This window comes from Larus michahellis, chromosome 2 (genome assembly GCF_964199755.1).
Source record: "Larus michahellis chromosome 2, bLarMic1.1, whole genome shotgun sequence".
Lineage (NCBI taxonomy): Eukaryota > Metazoa > Chordata > Aves > Charadriiformes > Laridae > Larus > Larus michahellis.
In genome coordinates this window covers 85,340,860-85,362,890 of record NC_133897.1, presented here as the reverse complement: position 1 = coordinate 85,362,890, position 22,031 = coordinate 85,340,860, and the positions used below count along the sequence as shown (strand labels likewise).

At 38.7% G+C, this 22,031-nt stretch overlaps 1 protein-coding gene across 1 annotated transcript in view; it reads right to left on the bottom strand.

Annotated features, from left to right (window-relative positions):
• The window catches only part of CDH12 (cadherin 12), a 574,263-nt gene that overhangs the window by 380,378 nt on the left and 171,854 nt on the right, over positions 1–22,031 (bottom strand). The window contains exon 2 of the mRNA XM_074576152.1: positions 8,717–8,818. The gene's annotated coding sequence lies outside the window, so the exon portion shown is untranslated. The remainder of the gene's footprint in view (positions 1–8,716; positions 8,819–22,031) is intronic.

Genomic DNA, 22,031 nt, shown 5'->3' with positions numbered 1-22,031 from the left:
ATTAATAAATCTCGAATAGCTGCTAAATCATAAACGTGTCAAATATTTTCATCCGCGACAAGAGCATATGCAACAGCATAGCAAAGCAAGACACTTCAGCACAGCAAATATCAGACATATTATTCCTTTGCCACCTGGCAAACAACGACAACATTTCAATACCAAGGATAAAGAAAACTGCATCAGTACAGCTTCTGATTAATGACAGTCTCCTTGGAAAGGCAAAAGTTGTGTGAAATGTACGCTGAACTCCTACCTTATTCTTGATAGCATTCATCTAAATATGGGATTAAGACCGGGAAGAACCTGTGCTAATTTTGACTGCACCAAGCACTGAGTAAAGCAAGTGCTTCATATTGCAAACAGATTCCAATTTTTGTAAGTGAATTCCACTGACTCTTTGAACACCTTCTCAAGACAGCAAGCTTGATATTTTGGCTCTTATCACTGCATGAATCTCATAATTTGATCCTGTAAATCTCACTGTTTTTTCACACTCAGTTTTTTTCTGAGGGCACGCTTGCCGCACTGAGTGGAATGCCAGCAGATGCTCGCATAATACAGTACCATATCAGGACACTCGGTAAGAAGTTGAAGACGAATTGTTATGACAGCCCGGTGCTACCCCATTGCTAATAAGTCTTTTTCATCAAAACTAATTAGTTTTGACACGGTGCTGTACTGGTAAGATAGCAGTATAATTTGCTTCCAAATGCAGCAGGCCATGACTCTCCAGTACCATAAACCACTTTCTGAAATAGCTGAGACTTAGATTTTAATTTTCTAGTCCTACTTTTACCTAATTCAATAGATTCTGGTTTTTGCTAGGATCTAATCATTCATCCTAGGCTTTAAAGACACCAGTGCTTTTCAAACATCTTCAAAATACCAAGATTCAGTAGTAGCATGAATACTTTAATGAAATTCTTCATTGCTGAAAAAAAAAAAAACACCCCAAAAAAACCCAAACAAAAAGCCCAACAACCTCTTTTTTGTAACTTAAGCTTTACTCCTGTAAAAACTTAAGAGCTCCAGAACGTTCTATTTTCCTTGCAAACATTTATAAGCGATTTCCTTAAGCAGCTATTTCTATGCAATTTCACTGCAAAAACAATTTGCCATTTTCTATTATTTGTTTCAGGTGAATAAAAAGTACTGCATATGTCTAGTTTAATTTAAATCTTTTATTTGAACCTGGTGAGAAAAATTTGGAATTTCCTTAAGAACTTGATTACCTTGGATTAGTTTTAGACTCCATTTTTGGAAGTCACAATTCAATCAGGTATAGTCTTTGAACCTTGAATATTTGTTCAATCAGCTTTTTAAAGAGGGTAAAAACTGACCCATGCTCAGAACCTTAATGTCTTTTTAAATTATCTCAAGTAGGCACTAAAGTCTGAAGAATCCCAAATCAATAACTAGTTTTGCAATGTGCATGTGACTAAAAAAATCTCAGTGTAACCAGCACCTGACCATCCTGCTTTCTTAAAATAGCATGTTCTAAGTCCGTCATACATAGTACAATTTTTGGAAGGCTCTATTAAAAAAATAAGAGACATTTATAGATAGGCCAAGTTAACACTCCTAAATAAAGAACAGCTTTTGCCAGTTCACTAAATAGCCAGCTGTTTCCTTCACAGACCCTTAACCAGTGATCCATTCCAGGATTCATGAATGCCGTATGATGTGTTTTATGAGGATGAAAAACTGCATGTAGCTCACATCCACGGTATGGAAAAAAAAAATGCGAAAGAAATCATCTTCAAGTTTACATGAAATCATAGAAAGAAAAATGTCTATATACATATAGTATCCATGCCCAGTACTTAAGTTTCATAATAACTGCATCATTCTTACCTAGTGTGGTAGATATATAATCCTGAATCCTCTGTTTTATTGGCTGGATTTCTAGAGTAATCAAACATCCCAACGGAATATTAGAAATTACATGAACTTTCGCATATTCAAAGTAAGAAAAAGAAACCGAGAAAGAAATATAGTCAAATTAGAAGAAAAATCACCACAGAAAATCTGCCCAGGAAGACTTTTCTAGTATAATCTTCATGAGATAATCATAGGATACAGCTATCCTGAAGAGATGACAGAAAGTCTTGCCTGAGGCCTGTAAAACTTTACAGCATTGTTTATAATGGTCTGGCCTGAAGCAGTTGACAAACCTATATTATTGTGATTGTGATCTGTCAGTACTCAGGAAGCCCTCTCTAGAAAAACTCTCTGTAAATAATGACTGAATATAAAGATTATAGTGTGGTCTGTGTCTATCTGTAGACAATACAAAGGTTTGAATTACCCAGAAGCCTCAAACTACACACGCATATCTTCCATTTTTTTAAATTTTAAAGATTCAAAATTCTAAGACAGAAGTATGGCGATCATGATGTGGTCCAAATCTATCTTTCATTTAATGATGTTATATGATTGTTCTGTTCTCTACGACAGCAATGATTATGTGCCTAAACAACATAAAAGGGGAAAATATATTTTGAAGGACATCTTTCTCTGGAAAAATCATTCCTCAACATTAGAGCATTTCTATTCAGAGATGCATTAATTTTAAAGCTGGTTAATAAATGCTTACAATGCTTATAAATATCTAAAGGGCGGATGTCAAGAGGATGGGGACAGACTCTTTTCAGTGGTGCCTGGTGACAGGACAGGGAGAAATGGACACAAGCTAGAACACAAGAAATTCCATCTCAATATGAGGAAAAACTTCTTTACTTTGAGGGTGGCAGAGCACTGGCACAGGCTGCCCAGAGAGGTGGTGGAGTCTCCTCTGGAGACATTCCAAACCCACCTGGACGCGTTCCTGTGCAACCTGCTCTGGGTGACCCTGCTTTTGCAGGGGGGTTGGACTGGATGATCTCCAAAGGTCCCTTCCAACCCCTACGATTTTGTGAAATACTAAGCTATCTTGTGGATTGATTTTATAGCAGTAAATATAGGAGTAAATGAGCAGTGTCTCCTAACTAATAACAGAGCAGCTGTTTCAGCAGCACAGTCCTTTTCAGGACTGTGGCCTCTTCATCCACTTACCCGATACCATGAGAAATGTTCTGTCAAATTACAAAGGGAGAGGCGACGAAGTAAATAAGAATGAAATAATTAGAGCATTAATGCAAAAGAACATAATAAGATCTGAAAATAAAATCACAAAACAAATAAACAATTAAAAAAGGGGAAAGAAAATTCCCACTAAATTAATCATGCTAATTACCAAAAAAACCCATCAGTATTTATATTCCAACTCTCAGAGCTTCAAGCCTGTCAATTTTGTTATACATACCTACTTTTGCTTTTTTAAAAGCCAATAGATTCAAAATATCATCATTTTCAAAAGCTCAACTGAGGTGTTAAAGACAGATATTCAAAGCACTGAACCATATCAAAATACCACTGAAGACTCTGAAGCTAGACAACAGATTAATTTGGTTTATAGTGCTGATCTATGCAATGGATTCAAGTTTTAGTGGTTTTAGAGTTTTTTGCTTTTCTTAAATAAGAAAACTGAAATAAGATTTTTCGTAACTGTTTTCAAACACTTAGTACACTTGCTTTCAAAATAGCCTTGCTTTCTTTAAAGTTATTACTCATGGGTCCCAAAGGAATAATGCTTAGACACCCCTTTCCGATTCCATCATTAAACAATAGATTATTCAAATTTTGCAGTTCCAGTGCAGACTTCTGAAGGATCAGAATTAATGCAAAGGCCTTTAAGCAGCTGTTTTCTGCAGTAGTAATAATGGAACAGACTTGTGAATAAATAATTAGTTTTCTAAATTAATTTAATATTGCATACATACGTGACCCTCCCTAACTACATGTCAGAGCTTGGAAATAACTGCTAGAATAAATATTTGGAATCAAGGGAATGAAAGAGACAACTCTAAAGACTATGGATTTAGTAAAGACTTTCCTAAAACCACCCAAAAGGGAACAAAGAGGAGCAATGGTCACAAAATGTATCAGGTATTTGTAGCTGAGAGGACAGCTCATAAGGACCCTCAGAAGAAAAGCCTACAGAAATACAGTTGTGCTAAGGATAACAATACCATGACTTGGTCTAAAGGAAATAAAGAAACTGGAAAGGTACCAGCAGATGATGTTACACTTTGTCTCTTAAGCCTACTAGTCAAATATCATATACGAATTTAATAATCATACTTCTTATTCTACTTAAAAGCAAGTTACTGAAAATTGGTATTCAAAAAAGTCACTTCAGACTGCTCAGAATTGATAACCGCTCTCCATTTGTTGTTTTCCTACTGCCTTTGCATATACTCTGTATAGACTTGTCTAGACCTTATTATGTAAGACCTTATGAGAAATCTTACAAACCATATGGTAGATGATATCTACTATTTTACTATAGCCACATGTTCAACTATCCTGTTGCAAATGGTTACAGTTTGTTACTCTATTATTATGCCACCCAGACTAAAACCAGTTTATTTTTCCCAGGAATTACTGTTAAAATGATTAATTTATAACTCTCAATCTCGTCTTTTTGTATCCTGTACTCACTATATTTATTACACAAATTTCATCCTTCTTGCTCATGTTCTGTGAAACATCTCTGAGATACATTTGAGATAATATATCTTAGAAAGATTCAGTTGGCTCTGTAAGTAACCTGGGACAAGTTTCATCACTTTCTAACAACATGAAAATAAATAACAACACCAGTGACAATGCTAGGAGATCTCAGATTATCTAGATCATTGGTTAAGTGATGCAAACCTAATTACAGACAAAGAAAAAGACTGAATGAAATAATAAAAACACTTATCGGTAAACATTGATGACATGATTTCCTCTTCTCACCATTTTTTTCTTACTACTAAAAGTATCTTTCAAAGCACTACCAATTCTTCTCACTCCTTAGATGTATGTTCCTTAATATCTTACCAATTATCTTAGTTCACTGAAATATACTTCCAGGAAGTACATAGTTTTTAATTTTACTGTTTTCCTTCTTCTCCTGAATAGTGATTCGTAAACAGCCTCACTCTCTATTTCCATGTTCTCCTTCAGTTCTTCTCCATTAGTTTGTATCAAACCTACAAGAACTTTACACCCTTTTGCTTTCTTTGTAGTACATATCAAAAGCTGAACATCACCATTGATGCAGTACAGGACTCTGCTGAACAGCATTTTCCTGTATTCCCTTCCCCCACAGAAATGTCTAGGATTTGCAGTCTCGTATTTAAAAAAAAAAAAAAAAAAAGTAATTAAGTCTTGCTTCCTGGATTTTCTTAGTTTGATGGACTATGAAAGGACCTCCTTGTGGTATTGCCCAGATTCTTTTCCCTTTGAAATATTGTCGGTCCCTCTAGACTGGCATTCTGAGTATGGAAGTAAAATATTTTTAATGCATTGGTGGATAAATTAGAACTTACAGGTATACTGGCAACATTTCCAAAGACAGATAAATTCAGGTTTTACAGTGCTTATTTAGCAGACTGAATGCGTGGTATGGTCTTTCATTATGAGGTTATTCTTTAAACACAATGAGTACTTGAGTTAAATATTGATCATACTTGAAAATGTAGCTGAAGTCAAGCAAAGCAAAGGGTTGTTCTGGACTCCACCATTTTACTACAGGAAAAGTAAGTGGCTTTTTTTGTGTTGTGTCTATTAAGCAATGTTTTTAAACATATTAATGAATATTAATGTTAGAAACAGAACAGGGCTTAGAGATATACTATTGTTCGGCTTACAAACCAACAATGAGCTCAGCCAAGAATCATTCTTCACCCCCCTACTCTTTTGTGGGAAACATTAAGTATTCCTTTAATAGTAGGAATTCTTAAGTCAGTTTTAAAACAGTTTTTTGTCCTTTCTCAAAAGGTAGGTGCTACTGTTAATTGAGAGAAGCTTTTAAAAAAGTTGACGCCCTTTACCCCTGAAGAAAGATTACATGCACAGTAAGTTGTAATCCTTGGCTTTGCAATATTGCTTTACGAGGTTAAGAAGATGAATGTTCATTGCTTTTAATCCTTACCATGATTTACGAGGCTCTGGGTATCCTTTCCCCAGAGCATCTACAACTGTGCGGTTGTTCTGCCTGCTGCTTAAATTACAGAGACATCTGCAAAGTAAATTATGGATTGTTGTCCCACAAGCAAGCTGCCTCTTCATCTCTCCTGTAGTATTTCTTTGATAACAACAAAAGGATTTTTCCCTTGTTTATTACTCTTGTTTTGCCAGACTAGGTGATATTATGATGACCTGGATTACTGCCTGCTATGTACACTTTCAAACAATATGTTCAGCTGTAAAAACCCACAGTGAAAAGGAGGTGAGGGAAAGGGCTGTGAGGGACAAGGCAGACAGCTACACGATGTTTGCTTTGTGCTTTAAGCTCTTCAAAGTTCACAAATTTAGAGCTTATTTTCCTCATTTTAACAGAAATTTATCCAGCTAAAACAAACATTTGAGCACTTGAACCCATTCTGAATGAGATGAATATATAGCCTTTTGTTGTTCTAACACCACTCTATCACATGTTCATTAATATGCTGATTTCTACATCTCTACTTATATGCATGTGTACCAACGTAAACATATCAAGCCCATATAGGCTTATCTAACCCATATGAAAAGCTGAACTTATACACAGTATAGATGTGCATTTGTGCATCTAAAATAGTGCAATCTGGGGAGTTTATACCATAACACTGAGCATCAGATCACTTACCCTATTTAAAATTTTAAGCCAGATTTTAAACTATGTGCCTAATTTTATAATCTTACGTTTAAAAACTTCATTTCATAATATATGCAGTGAGAATATAAACTCATTATCAATATCAAGTCACATGCCAAGCATTCCAAGGTTCATCTTTGTCCACACACGGGTGTTCTCAGAAGGTATTCTACTAAGCGCTGATCTCATCAAGTTTCAGATAAAATTTAATAAAATCATTCCACATTACTTGCTCTCTATTATCGCTCTCATTACATTTTCATACTGTCTACCTGAATGCCCTGAAACAACATGCAATTTCCATTACAATCCAGGCACCAAAAAAAACCTGCAAAAAACATTTGAAAGGCAAAGTGCATATATGATCCAAAAACCATTTTACAAAGCAGAAGCGATAGTCGCATCCCAAGTTCCTCTGGCACAATTCCAGTGAGCTGAGTCAAGATAACAAGTGCTGATAGCATTGACATCACAGAAGCTCTTTTTATATATTTGGCAGAGTCACTGAGATACAGTCTCAGTTTCCTAATTCATTTTAACTATGTCAGAAGCCCAGAGTTTGGTAAGAGAAGAAACATAAGTAAAAATTGTGTTGAGGTATTTGTCCCAAAAAACAACCAGTAAAGACAGGCTTGAGCAAAAAAAAACAAACTAGGATCCAGACACTTCCAACTTCGTTTCTGAAGTTTTCATCAGAATTTTATGGCAAAAATACATCTTGAATTTTGAAGTATTTACAGAAGATAGATCATACAATTACCAAAATGCATCCACGTGTAAAAGAACCTGTCTTTTGTATCAGCCGCACAAGCGCACTGGACAGCATAAAAGTATATTATCTGTTGAAATCAAGAATGGCATAAAATGAAATTTGGGTGGAACAATTCTTACTATAAAGAAAATATCAATAATGTTTTTAATAAGCACAATATACAAAGGCTTTGATTTTATTTTCCACTGAAATTAAATGATAACCAGCCTTAAACAACTCTTCACAGCTTTTGCCTCTTCTATATAACTTCATCAGAGGACAATCATCATCCAGATCTTCCTCACTCTACAATCTGCCTACAAACGAGTGTTCATAGCAAGCATGCAACCAAGCTGTGATACACGAAGTATTACTGAATTTAATCATTCCACGTCACCTGTACTTTTTTCTCCAGTGTACAATGCTTCATAGATCAAATTGCTAAAAACATCACCAACCTTTGCCATCTTCTGGAGACTGTGCTTCAAATTCATTCAGGCTTTTACCTCAAAATACATTATAATTAACTCCCAAGCTATAGAATTCATACCTGATTTTTTTTGTCATCCCCAGCGTTAGATTCTTGACAAGAATATAGTAAAACCAGTTTTTAGTAGATTCCATAAGCAATGACTGATGTAGACGATGGTGTATTAATAAACATGAGGAAGCCTATGACATTGTTTTTTACCCTTGTGAAAGAGGTTCTGCTAAGGTATGCTTTTGAAATGAGACAAATAACATCTGACAAAAATAAGACCCTGCAATTATAAGAAAAAAGCGTTGTAAAAATACAGCTCAGGAAGAAAAAAAACAGTTTCTGTCCTTTAAGAGTGCAGGACAGACTGTAAAGGTACTTTTATTTTCTCCAATCTATATGTAAATTGAAATAGCCTGAAAAAGGTAACAAACAGCACTGGTCTTTGTAAATAGTCAATTGGTCACTAGTAGTGCAATCTCCATATTGCACCAGGTACTTCTGTTGAGATACGCACCAAAGATGCTGGAGAAATCCAGCTCAGTTTCATGGGCCTAAAACGAATTTGTGTTTAATACATAAATAACAAAATTAAAAAAAAAAACAAAAAACAAAACAAAAAACCAACAAAAACCCCAAAAACCAAAACTGAAAGGTGAGAACTGAACCCATTAGGTTTAACACAATCAGTTGACCGGAATTATTACGAGTTTCTTGGAGGTAACAGAGATATCTACAGAGTTTTAAAACAGCCTACCTGTGAATATGATGCCACATCTTCGAAGACCTTACATAAGTGAAGTTCAGACCTTAGCCAGTCTCATTCAGCACAATCCTCAACTGATTGGGCCACTGTAGTCTGTAAAAAACATACAGAAGTTAAATTGTCATTGTCAACAGTTGTTTCTCATGAGAATAAAAAATTAACAGCAAAAACCCCAGGGAGTGTGTGTTGTTAAAATAATAATAAAAAAAAAGATCACCACACAGCACTTTCTCTGTGCCTCTTGTGTGAATATGGCAAGGTGAGGAGCAGGACAAAGATACCCTTTGAAGCTGCTGGACCCCACTGAGCAAACATTCAGAATTAAACTGCTCACGTTCCTTCTAGCTGTCTAAAACTTGTGGGATTTTTACTGCCAGTAGGCATTACTGCAGAACATCGTATTATGGCTCTGATTTGTATGCATTGCCTTGGCTGGATTTCCTTTGTGTCAGCTATCATTCATCACAGCGTGAAAATAAACATACAAAGATTTCTTCAAAAAGGATGGAAGAACGATAGTATGAGGTAGGGAGATCGCGTATAATGTTTTGTTCTTTTCACAATGGTTTTGCAGCCAATTTTGTCACTACCATAATGGTATAAATCAGTATCATATATGGTGAGATGGTAATTTTTCTCATAACTGCAAAGCCTATAACTCACAGAAGAACCTTCCATAACCAGCCTATCATGAACTGGTTCCTATTACAGCTCTGGGACACATTCTTATTTGAACCTTGATCTAAAGTTTAGATCGTTAGGAAAACAAAACCAACCAACCAAAAAATGTTAGAAAGTATTTTCTATTACTTCAATAGGACTAAAACTTGAAGGGTTCTTTGGTGCTTTTGTTTTTCATTCAGTTGTTTGTATATTGGAATTTCTGAATGCAGATGTACAGAAAGAGCAATGAATAGGAAGGAAGAGAAAAAGGAAATTAAAAAACAAGGGAGTCCAAACATAAGGCTGAAGGGATATTAAAAGAGAGATGGCATCCAGATATAAAACTATAAAAGCAGAGAAAACTCAAGGGAAACAAACAGCTAAGCTGGTGAGTATCTATTTGCGTTCTTTCACACCCCAGGCAGCGTTCTTATCCAAGATAAGCGGCTACTAAAGAGAGATGTAATACCCACTCTGTGCCAAAACATTAGATTATATTAAATTAAGGCTTTTTGAAATTTACAAACACAGAAGTTGCAGATGAATTATGCAGGCAAAGGGGAATAAGCCATTTGTACAGACATTAATAACCCAAATCTCCATACTCCAAGTAAACATTAAAACAAAAGCTAATAGTATACTACAACATAAATTGTGAATTTATAAATGTATAACTTGTTTTGCAGTACTGCCACTCCCCCCCATCACTGGGTTAATACATAACAGCTTTTAGTACCTTAGGAAGTTACAATATCTTATTTGGGGAAAAAAAATTAAAAAATCACAGCATTTCCTTTAACTTCAGTGGAAAGAGTACTTATTCAATAATTATTTGTATTTACTTTTGAATTTTTTTCTACTATTCAACCACAAATGTGTTATACCCAAGTCATTTTATAGTAGCAATTGACATCAGTTCCTGTAGCTGTCCCTATTCAAATACCCAGACTAGATGGACATGGTAATCTTTTCTGCCCTTTAAATTCATCATATTTGGGACGGAGGCTGCACCAGAACAAAACCTCCCCACTTCACAGGAAAATTCTTTTTACTTTCTTGGGAAGACAAGCAGGATTTGAATCACACGCTTTAATCCAAGTTTACCAAACCAACCACATTAACTTTTCTTTTTAACAATTTAACTTGTGGCCCATACATTAAAAAATTAGTATGCCTATCAAAAAACCAAACTAACAAACAAAAAAACAGTCCAAGGAGATAAGAATTCCAACACTGTACAAGCTTTTTGTGTCTCGGAAACTGCTAATAGAAAATAAAAAAATCCAAACCAAAACAAAACAACCTGTTCTTTCTCAGTGTTAGTTCTTCGTGTTATTGAATTGGATTTGATAGCAACAATATTAACTTCATGGATCGATAACACTTGATATCAGTTAAAAACAGCAGCTGAAGCATGCATTTAGAACTACACACATTGCAGGAGTCTGGACTCTGCTGATGTAGAAATAAATTAGGAAGTTTGGAAAGCCAAAAAATAGAGAGTCCAGCTTTTTGGTGTTAGCACTGCAAGTTCCTGTTTCCTTAAAAATATTGTTAACATGCAGCCTACAGCCCTAGTTATTTATTGCTTGGTACCTCTTACCAAAAACGTTGGCAAGGGAAAGTGATCACAATGACTCTTATTGCAAATAAGGACCGGAGTGGTTCTGTAAACCGTATCGATTTTTTTCTCAGTTGCATTGATTAAATTTGAAAAATCTTTTCTGCAAATACCCAGTTTACTTAGCTGGAGGAAAAGTACAGCATGAGAACTATAATATACAGTTTGGATTAATCATTTAGCCTGAGGAGACTGAGTGGGAACTACAGTGCCATTTGAGTACACAGGAGTATGCTAGCATTCACAGAGAAGTTTTTGAACACGCTGCAAAACAAAGTTAAAGCTGCCCAGGACTGTTATCATCTGTTAAACTGCAGAAGTACCAAGTGGTACAGAAAGTGCATATTTGGGGAAATATCATTCACTTTGACTTAAAGACATTTTTCAAAGTACAACATTTAACTGGTGGACATCTAACTTGTAATGCATGAAATCATGGTTCTTTACTCCCTTTTGGTTTGTATGTGGACTGCATTTCATAGCGTTTTTCTATCTGTGCCCCCTTGCCCCTAGCAGGGGGAGGTGGATCACAACTGCAGATGAAGGTGACGGTTCCCATCTTGGAAACTGTGACGCTGACATCTAGGCCTGCTTTTTTTTTTTTTTTTCTCCTCACATTCCCTTTACACCAACCTTTATTCTTCATAAACAAAAGGCTTTCGTGCAAGATTTGGGCCTGTCACACACATGCAATGTCATTTAGAAAGAACTTGATTATAGACCGAAAGGCCTTTCTATCCCTCATTTCTCCCTGTACTTTTCAATATTCTTATTTTTACATTGTACTGCGCTAATATGTTTACAGAAATTTGGCAGTCAAACCTGCACTGGAGAAACAACAATGCCATGTAATTTTAACCTCTCTTCAAAACCATAATAGCCAATTTTGTAAAGAGGAACATTTCCATCTGGGCTTATTTGATAAATATGCTTTCAAATACAATTATGCAACAATGTACAGCTAATAATGCTTTCATGTTTACTCATTCACAAATCAATATTGAAACAAGCAGCACTAGCTCCTTTGCTGAAGCCTGAGATTCCTGTGATAGAATTCAGTAATAAAGCTTCCATGGACTACAGCACTGCAGGGTAAGCCTTTGCATCCCCCCACGCATTTTCCTATTTCTTTTGCCTGCAGTAGATGGAGGCTGTTTCCTGTCATTGCTAGCAGTCTAAGGAAGAAGCACCAGTTACACTCAAACAACCAATAGTATACGTCATAAAATGATCGTATTTGTTCACCGTTTCGGCACTTTGTATTTTACACAGACACAGCTGAAAGGATTCAAAAAGACCCTATACAAATCCAATAGGTTTCTAAAGCAGCTTTCTCCCTATGGCAAAAACAATGCAGCAACCTCTGAATCAGCAGCGTCTTTTTAGCATAAGAAAACTTCTAATACTTGAGTTTTAAATGGTCCAACGTTATTTTTTTTCCCATCTAATTTTTGTCTACCATAGAACTAAAAAGTACATTAAAAACTCTGCTAGTGAACTCTACTAGCTGGACCAGCTATATAGTAAAATGAGACAGAGGTTATACTTTAAATACTGGGTTGTTGTTGTTTGGTTGGCTTGTTGGTTTGTTTTGGTTTTTTTTTTTTTTGGGGGGGGGGCGGGGAAGGTGGGTATTCATGTGGGGCAGGATGGGTGTTTTTTTAAGAAAAGGAACCTAATATCTTACTGTGACAATACATATCAGACAGTCAAACTCTAGATTTAAAATTATTTAAAAGAAAGAAAAATCGTGAAATAGGCAAGAATAGATAAAACATTATTAATTTAAGCATAAACCATACAACAGACATGGCAATATGAGCATGCTGAAGCAACAGAACATTCTCCCAGTTTGCAGAGCACTCAGAAAACAGATTGAAGAAACAGGCAAACTAAGAAAAAAGTCAGGAAGCATGCCTACGTTACCAACATAGCCACATTCTTCACAGGTAAAAAGAATAAAAGGAAATGGATGGTGAAGGAGATGGTAAATGTAACCAAGTTTTATTCAAAAGAGTAAGAGGAGGGCAAATGTAATCTTCCATCATTTTAATATGACTCTCTGTGGTTCTTGAGATTGCCAGCAAGCTAAATGACTTCTTACAGGATTAAATTATATTGGTTTCAGGTGGCATTAATTATTAACATCAGGTCATCCAATTAAGGAGGGAAAAATACAATGTGACATAGACAAGGAATTGTAAATCTTTAGTAGCTCAATTCAGGTATGAATCATCCATTGCCTCAAAACAGATCAAGCACAAATCCAAGGTCAAATAGATTCATATAAACTACCTGCTAAACAGTTTTCTATGCATTGCAAATTGACAATAAAAATAAGTAAATCTCTATTGCCACACATTTTTTCCTACTGCAAATAGTGAAAACAATCCAATATCTTATAAATGAGAAATATCATTATGAAGGTGTTTAGTGATGTGTTACATATAAAACTTTCCCTTTTATTAATGTCAATTAGATGTGTCACATGGCCAAAACAGGAATCCAGAGTTTTTAATTCCTTAACAAGAGCCTCATGGTAGCTGTGATGCTTTCAGTGTGCCAGTGGACAGCAGCTTCTCCACTCCCTCACCTCCCAAAATACTTCTGAGGGTGAGAAGGTAAAGAAGTTTCCTTGTCCTTTCCTTCCTTAAACCCCTGACAACGGCAGTAGCTATTTTTGCAATGAAGAGTACCAGTTCACTAGGAACTGGAATGAAACCAATCACCCATTTCACATGGCAATTGCACTGCTATCAGAGAGTAATGATTTTCAGTCACTACTGACTTGGCTTGAATCTGAACTACCAGCTCAAAGGTCAAAAGCTTTCTAACCAATTATCAATCTCCTGGTCCATCCAGCCCCCTCTATTATCTTGATTTCCTTTTGAAGATTAATGCTGTTGCCATAGTTTAATCAAATAAGCCTTTGGCTTTGACATTTACTTCCATCCTACAGCGGCTTCTTCAGAGATGAGTCCAGAAAACCATAATAAAATTACTACTATAAATACCACTTAAAAATTAAATATTGACTTTCAAGATTTATTTAGGAATTAAGACAAATAACTCTGTCACTACACTGAGTATTATTCTGTGGTCTCCTAAATGTATGAATTTTGTCTGCATTTTCAGACAGGAATTCATGTGGTTTCAAACATCCAGAGCCCAATATGGCAAACAAAATTGTTTAGTCTTATTGATTAAACACTCAATATTTTCAAAGAATCATTGCAATACATATGAAGAATCTACAGCTGGCCTTCTGAATATCATCTTCTGGAGTCCAGCCTGTCTGCCTTAATCTCCCTCTCCAATAAAGATGTCATTTAGTGCAAGGATAAGGTTGACAGGATTACCCTAGGATCATTTTAGACTGGTTGTGATACTAGTCAGCAGTTTATTGCTATCTCCGGATCCAGATTATCATGATTTCCTTAGATGTTTTTCAGTGTTCCTCATCCCCTTTCACATTGCATACATCCCTCGTGACAAACAAGAAGATCCTTTTAAATGTCTAAATTTCTACTAAAAAAAAAAAAACAGAAAGAAGAATTTTAAGATTATTTCTAAAGATATCTAGTTTACTTCTCAGAATAAATCATCATGGCCTCTCAAAATATTTTTAAGTATTTTGATTTTGGAATAGCTGACGGAACACTTGTGCTGAATGTATTTTTCAGGAACAACAGGGAACTGATGAACAATTTACTACACATAAATTCCTCTGTGAAATTACGCCATATGTCTACTTGGTTCATGGCTGTAGGAACATAATTTCTCTAAGTGGAAAAACAAATGGGTATTTCCTTAGTCTCTCACCATTCCCTCTGCACACACCTACTCACACACAGTCATAAGCACACGTGCACATATCTAATTTCTTTCTACTAGATAACAGAGTTTTATTACATGTTTTCTTTTCAATTTAACACATTTAGCATTGCTGTTTTTTCTTTCCTTGGCTTTTAGCAATTCTAATTGATTTACTTGATAAAAATATTAAAAGTCTGAAAGAAAGTAAAAAAAGGAACGTTGCCTCTGCTTTCACTCTAACAGTATTTCCATTGAGCACATGAGCAACATAAAGATTGAATAGCATTAAAAGAAACGCTGAATATACTGAAGCCACACATTCTCATTTGATATAGGACATTACTCTGCTTTTGCTGGTCTTATTATTGTAATATAACAGATTCAAACTGAATTCATAAGGTGGCTATTATCTAGGACATTCAAATACTTTCCACCCCAAAATTTATTTTTACGTTAACAGTGGAAAACAAAATTTTGAAAACAGGATGACAATGTAATTCTGCACTATCCTCAGAACTATTCAACAGAAGATTGAATGAACAAGCAAAGAGAACGTTTCAGTTTCAGTTGGTCTGCTTAGCCTGGAGAAGACCGAGAGGGGATGCTTATAAATGCAAGCTTATAAATATCTAAAGGGCGGGTGTCAAGAGGATGGGGTCAGGCTCTTCTCAGTGATGCGTGGTGACAGGACAGGGGGAAATGGACACAAGCTAGAACACAGGACGTTCCATCTCAACATGAGGAAAAACTTCTTTATTTTGAGGGTGGCAGAGCACTGGAACAGGCTGCCCAGAGAGGTGGTGGAGTCTCCTTCTCTGGAGATATTCAAAACCCACCTGGATGCATTCCTGTCCAGCCTGCTCTAGGTGACCCTGCTTTAGCAGGCAGTTTGGACAAGATATCTCCAGAGGTCCCTTCCAACCCCTACCGTTCTGTGATTCTGTAATTCTGTGAAATTCTTTGCTGCGGAGACCAGCTTCAGGGCAGGTAAGACTGCACTGGGGAAGGGATCTGCAGCAAAAAGGGCCAATGAAAAGCTCTTTTTGGGGCTTTTGGAAGCCGGCAAATGCCCTTGGCCTGTGCTGAGGGCTGTCAGCTGGTGAGCGGGCTGGTGAGGGAGCCTGGGCAGAGCCAGCACCTCCCCCGGTTGACCAAGCCACCAGGTTATAAGAAGCCTCAGGGAGGGCAGGGAGTAGTCCCTGGCCATAGAGTGAGCAACCAGTGCTCACCCCAACTGACCGTCGAATCACAAGGTGTCACTTGCTTGTAGAGATCCAGCCATGGTTGCTACCCGATCGAAGGCTGCTGTTAGAAAAGCTGTGAGCACCCAGACAGAGCCCCCATGCAAACACGTGGGCGTCCAGGCCTCTGGCTGCAGAGAGTGCCGGAGCCTGGCACTTGCGATGGAGGGCAGCGGAGACAACACCTGTGTCAGATGTGAACAGGTAAATGATCTGCTCATTCTGGTGGCTGAGCTGAAGGCAGAAGTGGAAAGGTTGAGGAGTATCAGGGAATATGAGAGAGACTGACTAGGGGACCCACTCTCTGAGAGAAAGGGAACAGCTTGAGGCCCCACACAAATCAGAGGCCCCCCTCCCCTCTCGTCACCAGGCAGTAGGAGGGGATCTCAGAGAAGGGGGGGAATGGAAACAGGTCCCTGCTCGGGGAAGCAGGAGAATCCCCTCCCGGCCCCTCCCACCTTCCCAGTTACCCCTGCAGAATAGGTATGGAGTCCTCCAGGAGGAACTGGCTGTTGGAAAGGAGGATGATACACTCAGGCCAGAAATGTCAGAAATACCAAGTCTCCATGGACCCAGCATCACCACTGGCTCCAAAAGGAAAAGCAGATGGGTCGTTGTTGTGGGTGAGTCTCTACTGAGGGGGGCGGAGGGGCCAATATGCCATCCTGACCCACTTCACAGGGAAGTCTGCTGCCTCCCTGGGGCACGGGTCAGGGATGTGTTGGACAAACTTCCTGCCCTAGTAAACTCCTCTGACTATTACCCCCTCTTAGTATTTCAGGTGGGTAATGATGAAGTGGGTAGAAGGAGCCCAAAATCAATTAAAACAGATTTTAGAGCCTTGGGATGGCTGCTTAAGGGATCAGGAACACAAGTTGTGTTCCCCTCTATCCCTTCAGTGGCAATCATGAATGAGGAAATTAACTGGAAGAGGCAACAGGTCAACCCGTGGCTCTGGAACTGGTCTTATTGTCAGGGCTTTGGGTTTTTTGATCACAGGCTGCTATATGAGTCACTTGACCTGCTGGTGGCAGGTGGGATGCACCTGTCCCAGAAGGGGAAAAGAATTTTGGGGCAGGAGTCAGCAGGGCTCATTGACAGGGCTTTAAACTAGATATGAGGGGGGAAGGGGAGATAACTGGGCCTGTCAGGAGTAAACCCAAGGGAGGCATGCCAGGGCTTGAAGGATGGTTGACTAGTGAGGACTCCCACTCTGCCATTTCATTTGAGAGAAGGGACAGACATTCAGAAATCATGGACTCCCCTGAGAAGGGTCTGGTAGGAAATGGGGCCCACACTCACAAAAAGGTGTTGGAATCGTTAGCACATCTGAAGTGCATCTATACCAATGCACGCAGTATGAGCAACAAACAGGGGGAGCTTGAAGCCATGATGCACCAGGAAAACTATAACATAGTGGCTATCACAGAAACATGGTGGGATGCCTCACATGACTGGAGTGCCACAATCGATGGCTACAAGCTCTTCAGGAGGGACAGACAGGAAAGGAGGGGCGGTGGAGTAGCCCTGTGCGTTAGAGAATGCTAGGAGAGCTTGGAAATCAAGTATAGTGATAATGGGGTTGAATGAGTGTTTGGATTAGGTTAAGGGCCAATAAAGCTGATATCGCTGTGGGAGTCTGCTATAGACCTCCCAACCACAGCAGTGAGGTGGATGAAGCTTTCTATAAGCAGCTGGGAGAAATCTCGCAGTCACTTGCCGTTGTTCTTGTGGGGGACTTTAACCTCCCGGATATCTGCTGGGAATACAACACAGCAGAGAGGGAACAATCCAGGAGGTTCCTGGAATGTGTGAAGGATAACTTCCTCACACAGCTGGTAAGTGAGCAGACGAGGGAAGGTGCCCTCCTGGACCTGCTTCTTGTGAACAGGGAAGAACTTGTGGGGGAAGTAAAGGTTGGTGGCCATCTAGGGCACAGGGATCATGAGATGATTGAGTTTTTGATTCTTGGAGAAACAAAGAGAGGGGTTAGTAAAACTGACACCTTAGACTTCCGGAGGGCAAATTTTGACCTGTTCAGAAGACTGCTGGACAAAATCCCTTGGGAGGCTGCCCTGAAGGATATAGGAGCCCAGGAAGGCTGGACGTACTTCAAGAGAGAAGTCTTAAAGGCACAGGAGGAGGCTGTCTCTGTGCGCCAAAAAACAAGTAGGCGGGGAAGGAGGCCGGCCTGGCTAAATAGGGACCTTTGACTGGACCTCAAGAACAAAAAGAGAGTCTATGACCTTTGGAAGAGGGGGCAGGTAGGTCTCTCATGAAGACTATAAGGATATAGCAAAGCTATGCAGGGAAAAAATTAGGAGAGCCAAAGCACAGCTAGAGCTCAACCTAGCTACAGCTGTTAATAAAAAATGTTTCTATAAATTCATTAACAACAAAAGGCGGATTAGGGAAAATCTCCCTCCCTTATTGGATGCAGAGGGAAACATAGTCACAAAGGATGAGGAAAAGGCTGAGGTGGCTCAATGCCTACTTTGCCTCAGTCTTTAGCAGTGGAACTAGCTGTTCCCTGGGCACCCAGCCTCATGAGCTAGGAGACAGGGAGGGGAAGCTGAACAAGGTCATCACGATTAAAGAGGAAGTGATCAGTGACCTGCTACACTGCTTGGATGCACACAAGTCTATGGGACTGGATGCGTTACATCCAAGAGTGCTGGAAGAGTTGGCAGACATGCTCACCAAGCCACTTTCCATTATCTACCTGAAGTCATGGCTAACTGGGGAGGTCCCAATGGACTGGAGGGTAGCAAATGTAGCACCCATCTACAAGAAAGGCAGAAAGGAGGATCCAGGAAACTATAGACCTGTCAGTCTGACCTTGGTAACATGGAAGCCATATAATGGACAAGCAGGGGATCAGGCCTAGTCAGCATGGGTTTATGAAAGGCAGGTCCTGCCTGACGAACCTGATCTCCTTCTATGACAAGATGACCCGATTATTGGATGAGGGAAAGGCTGTGGACACTGTCTACCTAGACTTTCGAAAAGCATTTGACACTGTCCCCCATAGAATTCTCATGGAAAAACTGGCGGCTCATGGCCTGGATGAGCATACGATCTGCTGGATCAAGCACTGGCTGGATGGGCGGTCGCAAAGAGTGGTGGTCAATGGAGTTAAATCCAGCTGGTGGCTGGACATGAGTGGTGTTCCTCAGGGCTCAGTGTTGGGACCGTTTCTGTTTAACATCTTTATTGAGGACCTTGATAAGGACATAGAGTATATCATCAGCAAGTTTGCAGATGACACGAAGCTAAGTGGGAGTGTTGATCTACATGAGGATACGGAGGCTCTACAGAGAGACTTGGATAGATTGGATCGATGGGCCAACTCTTAACGGTATGAGCTTCAACAAGGCCAAGTGCCGGGTCCTGCACTTGGGCCACAACAACCCCATGCATTGCTACAGGCTTGGGGAAGTGTGGCTGGAGAGCTGCCTGGCAGAAAAGGACCTGGGGGTTCTAATTGACAAACGGCTGAATATGAGCCAGCAGTGTGCCCAGGTGGCCAAGAAAGCCAGTGGCATCCTGGCTTGTATTAGAAATAGCGTGACCAGCAGAAGTAGGGAGGTGATTGTCCCCCTGTACTCAGCACTGGTGAGGCCACACCTTGAGTATTGTGTCCAGTTCTGGGCACCTCAATACGAGAGAGATATCGAGGTGCTGGAGCAAGTGCAGAGGAGGGCAACGAAGCTGGTGAAGGGCCTGCGGAATAAATCTTGTAAGGAGCAACTGAAGGAGCTGGGACTGTTTAGTTTGAGGAAGAGGAGACTGAGGGGAGACCTCATCACTCCCTACAACTACTTGAAAGGACATTGTAGAGAGGTTGGTGCTGGTCTCTTCTCACAGGTAATTCGCAATAGAACAAGAGGGAATGGCTTCAAGCTGCAACAGGGTAGGTTTAGGCTGGAAATTAGGAAAAAATTCTTCACAGAAAGAGTGGTCAGGCAGTGGAATAGGCTGCACAGGGAGGTGGTGGAGTCACCATCCCTGAATGTGTTTCAGAGTTGTTTAGATGTGGTGTTGGGGGATATGGTGTAGGGGGGAACTTTGTAGAGTGGAATTGATGGTTGGACTTGGTGATCCCAAGGGTCTTTTCCAACCTAAATGATTCTATGATTATCAGACCCCAGGGGCTTTCCCCAGCACTACACTTGAACCTTTCCTAATGTTCCAAAGCATGTGCATATAGTCTGTCCACTTACATGTCTTGGATTAGACTTTAGACTCCAGTGCTGAATATCAAGTTAGTAGCACAACACACTACAAAGCTGTAGTTGTGGGTAGTGGTACAGAAGAACAACCTGGGCTCATATTTTTTTTTTTTTTTTTACATAAACTGATGATGTTAATCATAGCTGCAATAAATCACTGTTGCTATGATACTAACACATAGGAGAAACGAGGAGGAACGAGGCAGGTAGCTAAGTTAAATAATGCAAGTACAATCCTTGAAATTAATCAGATGTAAATGGTTGATAATGGCTGTAAACACTTGGTATGTGAAGGGACAGAATGAGGCCAAGTATAATACAGTGTTGACAGTGCTCATCATGAAAAGCAACATTCATTGATGATTTTTTCATAACATTTTCATAACATTTTTTCCCAAGAAACTCTTCTAATAGCATGAGGGTTCCTATGCAATGCCTTTGTATAATTGCAAATAACACCAGATATTGTCATTTGTTTATAATATTATGTAATAACTTTTCAAACTTCCCAATTTCATTTCCTAATGACACATAGATATAACTAAATACTTCAGTATTACTGGGACACAAAAATGCCAGAAAGCTTATTTTAAAATTGAAAAAATAAAATTAAACCACTGTGCAAAGTATTTGGTTGTCAGTTACATCTTATAACTAGGTTGATTTTTTTTTTTCTTCCTTTTACCTCTGTGGTGAGAACCGTTCCTTCTACTTTTTCCACATTTTCTACATTATGTTTACTGCTATTAAACATAATGACAGTGTTAATAGTGTTTTATACTGCCATTACATGCACAGCTGCTTTGGCTACAACTTGTTCTTGGGGGTGCTAAGCCTCACTTTTGTTTTGTAAAGCTTTCCCCAATAGAGACTCCAACCTAAAATTGTTATGTGATTGCTCTTGGCATGTAGAATTTCAAACAGGGTAACATATTTTGGTAAGTTTATTTCTGAAGCTATTTCTGGAGAGGCTATAGCAAAGTCACCAGAAACTAGCTGGTGAATTTCTGGTGTTCTTATCTGGATATTTATTGCAGTGTTCCTTGCTAATTATATTGTGCTGTTACCTCTGGTCAAAAGTACATGGTTTTAACAATTTCTAGTCTACATATAGTTTTTCAGGATTATACTTTTATTAAAGCTCAAGTTTTTTGTTTAAAGAGCTATAGATTCTCAAAGGAATCAGTCTACTGCTTGGTTGGAGCAGTTTGGGAAAAGCAGGTTTTCTAACATCATAAGAGCGAAGTATGAAGAAACTATTGTGCTCACCAACCAGAGCAGGTAAACAACTGCAGACCTAAGTATCTAAATGACTGTGATTTGTAAGTTTTAAAAGACCAAGTTGTATAATAAAAAATTATGAAACCATAAATATAAGAAAGGGTATCTCAAAAGATTTTACATTTTGACAACTAACAATGGCAGTTCTATAGTCTTGAAATTTCATTGTTAAAAGAAAAAATGTATCACTAAATTTTGTAGCTTAAAATCCCACATTCGCAAGCAAAATCCACTTTATTGAGTATCAGCAATTCATAATGTGGTCTATGAGATTCAGCTCTTACATGAGTTAGACACTAGCTACTTTACAGATAAGTATTGTAGTAAATTGAGGTAAAATAAAAATGTTGTAGTTTGCAAATAAAAGCTAAGCCCAAGATACATACGTAATTCACATCTTTTAAACATAATATCATGTGCAAGTAGGAGGAGATCTTAGTTTGAAGAGACTG